This window comes from Myotis lucifugus, unplaced genomic scaffold, assembly GCF_000147115.1.
Source record: "Myotis lucifugus unplaced genomic scaffold, Myoluc2.0 scaffold_35, whole genome shotgun sequence".
Taxonomy (NCBI): domain Eukaryota; kingdom Metazoa; phylum Chordata; class Mammalia; order Chiroptera; family Vespertilionidae; genus Myotis; species Myotis lucifugus.
In genome coordinates, this window is record NW_005871083.1 from 8,654,598 (window position 1) to 8,662,227 (window position 7,630).

A 7,630-nucleotide genomic window follows, 5' to 3' on the forward strand; every position below is an offset into this window, starting at 1 on the left:
CCCAGGGTTTTGTTGTTTTTTTATTTTTTATTTATTTCAGAGAGGAAGAGAGAGGGAGAGAGAAATAGAAACAACAATGATGAGAGAGAATCGATTGGCTGCCTCCTGCACGCCCCACACTGGGGAGCAGGCCCGCAACCCGAGCATGTGCCCTTGATGGGAATCGAACCTGGGACCCTTCCAGTCAGCGGGCAAATGCTCTATCCACTGAGTCAAAGCAGCGAGGGCCAGAATTTATCTTTTTAAAGTAATTTAACAAGGCACAGGAAAGCATTTAAGAGCCTGAACATGTAAACCACTTGTTAGAACACGATAATACTAAGAAATACCTGTTTTATTTTTTTATCTATCTACCTATCTATCTATCTATTTATTTTACATTTAAAGTCTTATGCTTTCTGGTTTATTCTTTTTTGTAATTTTGTTGAATTTATTGGGGTAACATTGGTTAATAAAATTATGGAGGTTTCAGGTTCCTGTCTTTTGTTGCAGTGATGACAGATTCTCATTTGTAAGCATTCACCGTCAACTTCAATTTAGTCCTGAGGTGAGAGTTTAGCTCTGCACTGAACCAAAGCAACTTCACACAGTGAAGTATTTTTTCAATGCTGTTTCTATAATATTCCTTTGTCAGAAAAGTGATGAGAACTGTTCCCATGGGCGATAGATGGCTTCTGTGAAAATAAAAAACAGTTTATTAGATGCTATGTATTTATAGAGATACTCACTTATCATACTTTTGAAATCATGCCCAAGATACTGCCAACATCATAACAACATAATGGTTGAGAAGCCAGTTAAATGTTTCTCTGACCAAAAGGATCACAATGATAAGGCAATGAATGCCTCACCTGTGTGTGGGACGGTGGCGGGACTCTGCTTCTAGGGATACTTGTGTATTTTGTGTTCTTGGGTTGCCATAAAAATTTACCACAGGGGGTGTTTAAACAACAGAAATTTATTTTCTCTCAGTTCTGGAGACTGGAAGTCCAAGATCCAGGTATTGGCAGATTGGTTTCTTCTGAGGCCTCTCTCCTCGGCTTCTGTTCTGTTTCTTCATATGGTCCCCGCCCTGTGCGTGCCTATTTCCTAAGTTCCTCTTCTTATGAGGACACCAGTTATACTGCATTAGGACCCACCCTAGTGACCTCATTTTGACTTAATTACCTCTTCTAAGGCCATATGGCCAAATACATTCTGAGGTACCAGGAATTAGGACTTCAACATATGAATTTGATGGAACATAATTCAGCTCATAGCACTGTGCTGGTAGGCCGGTGTGGCTCAGCAGTTGATCTTCGACCCATAAACCAAGAGGTCACCAGTTTGATTCCTAGTCATGGCACATACCGCGTTGTGAGCTAGATTCCCCAGGAAAGGGGGTGGGGTGGGGGGAAGAGGTATGTGTGCAGGAGGCAGCCGCTCCATGATCTCTCGCATTAATGTTTCTATCTCTCTACCCTCTCTTTCTAAAAATCAATAAAAACATGTTTTAAAAAACTAGTTTTTTAAAAAGCTGATGATTTACTACCAAAAGCCATTTGAGCAGATTTAGGAAAGAAGAATTTCAACTACAAAATAAATTAGGGTCTCAGTTTTTTTTTCAACTCTTGTGTGACATAAATGTGAATTGAGAAAATACCCCAAACTAGAATCAGAATAATAGGAATAAAAGTGACATTTTAATTTCCGAGGCCCCAGCTAGGCATTTAGAGAGACCTCAAAGGAGAACACAGCTGAGAAATGACAAAGGGAGCCACTGCACCTTAAGAAAACTTAAACCAGAGCGACAATACGATACATCACAAACTTCCCTGACAACCCCTCCATCAAATCAAGGAATCACAATAAAACTGGAAAGGGCAGATTATACATCAATCAATGCAGCCCTCCTAATATTCAAAGAAGATACTGTTGATGGGGTTTATAAATAGAACAAGAGGAGGCGCATTAGCCTCCCCATGTCCACTGCGCACTCTGAACATTCCAGAGTTCCTCATTGTTTGCACAGTTTGAGCCAAAGGAGCTCAACCTCCTGAAATAGGAGTCATTGTTGCATTTCAGTAAATCCAGGTCTTTCTAGAGGTATCCATAGCATGCTAGAGCTGGAGAAGACCTTACACTCATCAAATCCAGTGCCCTTCAGGTGGTCCATGCAATGTCAATAGATTTACCAGAACAGGGTTTGTAGTCCAATAGCTTGGGGAATGCGAACTGTGTTGTCTGTTGTTGTTATTATTGTTATTGTTGTTTTGTCCCAGCAGACTTCTCAGAGCCCCATGGTTACTAAAACATAGTTACAGTTTAAACACACCAAGGGACGTGGCAGCTTTTTATAACTTTCTTGACCTCAGAAGCACTGTTACAAAGACGGTTTTTAGAACACACCTTGCAGTTGCAAAATAGCCACAGAGATGCGGATTGCAGCATGGGTATATGGTGAAAAATGTTGAGATAACTGGGAATGGGAACAGGTGGGTGCTTGGGGTGGGAGGGGGAACCAGGACTCTGTAGAGTACACATGGTTTTCCAGCCACCCTGCTGCACATCTGACACTAGCGCAGAATGGTATCTATAATAATAAAAGCATAATATGCTAATTAGACTGGACAGCCGAATGACCTTCTGGACAAAGCCGCAGTGGCAGGGGCCAGGGCAGAGGCGGTTAAGGGTGATCAGGCAGGCAGGTGAGCAGTTAGGGGCAATCAGGCAGGGAGGTGAGCGATTAGGGGCGATCAGGCAGGCAGGCAGAGTGGTTAGGGGTGATCAGGCAGGCAAGCAGAGTGGTTAGGGCAATCAAGCAGGCAGGCAGGTGAGCGGTTAGGAGCCAGTGGTTCCGTATTGCGAGATGGATGTCCAATTGCCGGTTTAGGCCCGATCCCAGTGGGCAGTCAGACATCCCCCTAGTGGTCCTGAATTGCAAGAGGGCGCAGGCCGGCTGAGAGCGCCCCCCCTCCCCCTGCATAAATTTCGTGCACCGGGCCTCTAGTTGAATATAAACTGTGGTGGAAAATAAAAAATAGGATACACCTTGAAAAACTATTTGTAGTCTTATTGCCTCGTTTTACAGATTAAGAAAGAAACACAATATTGATGCCATTCTCCCAAGGGCAGTGCCACGATCATGACAGTCCTTTTCTCGATGCCATTGAGCTTCTTCCTAATGAACACTGCTCTCTGGACTTGGACAGAGGTCCAGTGCAGATATCCATTCAGGAAATCTGAATCTAAAATGTTTTCATAGACAGATGTTCACAGAAGTCTAAGGAAGAACATAAACAAAGAAAACCATTAGAAAACACAAAATTCTCGGCCAGAATATCTATCTCCCTGGTTCTAACTACTTATAAAAAGAGCAATTTCAACTTTGTTTTCCTTCGCCTAAGAATAGGAAGGCTATCCAAGTATAATACAGGGTGCCCATGCTAAATTTGAATCTTAGATAAATAATGAACAGATTTTTAATATAAGTAGCTCTTAAATATTGCATAAAATATGCTTACACTGCATTTCTAGTTTCTAAATCCGGCTATTTCACCTATGAAGGATACTCACACTTAATGTAAAGGCCTTAAGGTAATTAACAGATGAAAAAGTTATTAGAAAGTAAAAGTTAAGAGTAAGGGAAAGGGTGCACATCATTCAATAACTGAAGCTCAAGTCTAAGATTTAAACTCAAGTACTGGGCAGGGGAAGGGGGACACCTTCAATTATGTCAACATTAAAAATTTTTAATAATGAAATAAATAATAAACTCAAGTACTAGAGATGAAAGATGAAAGGCTAAGGAATAATTTTGTGGATTATATTACATTTCCTACATTCCCAACTTAAGCCTCAATGAAAACTATCAAATGTAAACCTGTATTTAAAGTATAAGTTAGTATCTATGTCATAGCAAACAAAAAGTTAAGGAACTATTCCAGGCATAACCCATTTATGGGGGAGTTTCTTTGGGTTTAATTAAAACTATTTAATATATGTCTACTTCATACTATGGTATTACCACTGAGCTCTGAGCCTGGTGCGTCTTAGCATTCAGTAACATTGTTGTATGAATGAATGAATGAATGAATGAGGCCAATTCTCACCTCATTTTTACATTGGCACCTCTGGCTAAAATCAGCGAAAGAAAACTAAAATAGTTTCATGACCCAGAGAAATAATATAAGGGGTGTCCAGTGGGAAGACATTAAGGGAAGGTTGGGTGTGCGATAAACTGTATAACACTTGCTTATCACCTATCTGGTCAAGATGAGACACACAACCCAGCTGGTGTGGCTCAGTGGCTGAGCATCAACCTATGAACCAGGAGGTCACAGTTTGATTCCCGGTCAAGGGCACATGCCTGGGTTGTGGGCTCGATCCCCAGTAGGGGGCCTGCAGGAGGCAGCCAATCAATGATTCCCTCTCATCATTGATGTTTCTATCTCTCTCTCCCTCTCCCTTCCTCTCTGAAACCAATAAAAATATATATGTTTTAAATAATAAAAAAGATGAGACACACAGAGGGGAGAAAAGATATGGAACTGAAGAGTAAATTTAAACATTTACCAAGTTTATTAAGTATCCACCATTTAAAAGGCCTTCATATCACAAACAGAACATTACTGTGGAAACTGCATAGATATCAGAACCTAAAATAGAAAGTTTTGCTTAAAAACTCAGCTAATTTACAAGGAAAACAAGAGGTCTAGACAAGAGCTCTAGTGAAAGGGCTCACACCTGTGGTGAAGCCACCACCCTGAACCAAGGAAGCTTGATGCACCGGAAGTGAAGGCAAGCATGACATCACACCCATTTCTTCAGAGACTGAGATTTCAGTTCACTATAGGCCTCATCTCCCTCCCACATTCTGTATCCTTAAACCTTAATTGTATGTTTACTGGACAAATTCATCCCAATATGAAAACATATTGGGAGTATATAAATTCTTTCTAATTGTTACTTCTATTAACAATAGTTAATATGCAACATATTTTCAATATGAAAGAGCACAAAGAAACTCTTGCTTCAACAACAAAAAACCCCAAAACACTAATTTGAGAGAAGATATGCATTCCTCTATTCATTGCAGTGTTATTTACAGTAAGATTTGGAAGCAGCCCAAGTGTCCATCAGTAGATGAGTGGGTAAATAAGCTATGGTACATTTACACAATGGAATACTACTCAGCCATAAAGAGAAGGAAGTATTACAACTTGAGACAGCATGGCTGGACCTGGAGAGCATTATTCTAAGTGAAATAAGCCAGTCAGAGAAAGACAAGTACTATATGATTTCACTCATATGTGGAATTTAATTAACAAATTGGACTAACAAAATAGATATAGATCCATAGATAGAGAGCTCTGGTGGTGGGGAGAGTGTGGAGTGGGGTGGAGGGATTGAGCAAAAGAGAAAAAAACTCATGGGCATGGACAACAGTGTGGTGATTGCCAGGGGGAAAGAGAAAGAGAGAAACATCTATGTGAGAAAGAACCATCAATTGGTTGCCCCCCATACACTTCCTGATCAGAGATCAAACCCACAACTTAGGTATGTGTCCTGGCCAGGAATGGAACCTGTAACCTCTTGCTGTACAGGACTGTGCTCCAACCAACTAAGCCACCAGGACAGGGCGTTTGTTGGGAGTTTTTAGATTATTGCTTCAATTTCATTAGTTGTAACCGTCTATTCAGATTTTCTGATTCTTTCTGAGGTGGGTGTCTTGTAAACAGCATATATATGGGTCTTGTTTTCCTATCCATTTAGCTACCCTGTGTCTTTAGATTGAAGCATTTAGGCCATTTATATTTAAAGTCAATAATATTGTAATAGCGATGCATGGTGTCAGGAGGGTACTAAAAATACTAGGGGCTGGGGGGTGCGGGGGTCGGCCGGCTGGCATGGCTCAGTGGTTGAGCATCGACCTATGAACCAGGAGGTCATGGTTCAATTCCCAGTCAGGACACATGCCCAGGCTGCAGGCTCAATCCCCAGTAGGGGGTGAGCAGGAGGCAGCCAATCAATGAATTTCTCTCATCATTGATGTCTCTATCCCTCTCTCCTCCTCCCTTCCTCTCTGAAATCAATTAAAAATATGTATTAAAAATATATGTATGTGGGAAACACTTTGTAAAGTGTGTGATTTGCTGCCTGATTTAAGAGCCACTCGGATTTTGACCAAAGAAATCCTTCCAGGGTATGTTTATAAGAGATTCTATCAAAATTAAAATAAGCATTATTTATCAGTGAAGCCAAAAAGAACATGTATATTAACACCTAAAACACCTAAAGCTTGTATGTACCAGAAAACAGAAACCCCTGCATACTAGCATCATCTAAAGCAAATCTTAGAAGATGAGGAAAGGGCAGCAAATGGGTAATGAACCGTGCAGAACTTGCTTTGAGAGGCACCTCGTTTGAAAAGAGCATTGTCAAGTTGACAGAAGCATTTGTCTCAGTAAGTGTTCTTCTTCACTCCTAAACCATTCAACCATGAGAAGGTGAGCACAGATAGTAGTCTAAAACTCTCTAATGAATACTTGCAACACATAAGCCAAAAAAAATCTTGATCTATCGGCCTTTTGTGAAAAATAACAAGAGCTGAAGATGGGGTTAAAAAATGAGGGAGAGGTGCCCTGGCCAGTGTGGCTCAGTTGGTTGGAGCATTGAACACCAAAAGGGTTCAATTCCCAGTCAGGACACAGCCAGGTTATGGGTTCCACCCCCTGTCAAGGCACATACCGGAGGCAACCGATTGATATTTCTCTCTCATATCGATGTTTCTCCCTCTCTCCCACTCCCTACCTCTCTCTAAAACAGGGGTGGAGAATGTTGGGCCCCTTCTATGTGCTTTCTTCTTTAATTCTCTACTTGTAGGACTTCCATTCAGCCAGATTTCAGTTGCTTCTTGGAAAAAGTATGGGGTAGCCCTAACTGGTTTGACTCAGTGGATAGAGCATCAGCCTGTAGACTGAAGGGTCCCAGGTTCAATTCCAGTCAAGGGCACATGCTCAGATTGCAGGATCAATCCCCAGTGGGGGGGGGGGGGCATGCAGGAGGCAGCTGATCAATGATTCTCTCTCATCATCGATGTTTCTATCTCTCTCTCCTTCTCCCTTCCTCTCTGAAATCAATAAAAATATATTTTTTTAAAAAAGGAAGAAAAACTATGGGATAGCCAGCAGATGAGCCTGGAGCATTGTCATTAACAGGCAAGAATCATGACTGGACACTAATTAAAACTGGGGGCAAGTTTGAAAAAAAAGGAGGATATTTATATAGCCTTCAAGTATCTTCCCATACCTTTTAGCTAATTATAAAATAAAGTTATAGTGAAGAAAATAGATAACAACTTATTGTAATCAAAATTATTCACCAAGAACATCACTTGTGTAGTATTCAGACCCAAAATACATAACATCAAGTCATTCATGAGGAAACATCAAAGAAACCCAAATTGAGGAACATTCTACAAACTACCTGGCCTGTATTTTTTCATGAAAGACCAAGGAAGGCTGGGGTATTCTTCTTGATTCAAGAACATTGAAGAGACATGACAACTAAATGCAATATCTGATCCTAAACTGGATCCTCTCTAATGAGGTAAAATGTAACTTTTTCCAGTTTTTACATTAAATAAAGT

General features: G+C 40.8%; 1 long non-coding RNA gene across 1 annotated transcript in view; it reads right to left on the reverse strand.

The window, feature by feature from the left end:
- Positions 1-399: 399 nt before the first annotated feature.
- LOC106696913 overlaps positions 400-7,630 on the reverse strand; it is a 91,750-nt gene continuing 84,519 nt past the window's right edge. The window contains exon 3 of the long non-coding RNA XR_002828828.1: positions 400-674. This is a non-coding gene — a long non-coding RNA (uncharacterized LOC106696913). The remainder of the gene's footprint in view (positions 675-7,630) is intronic.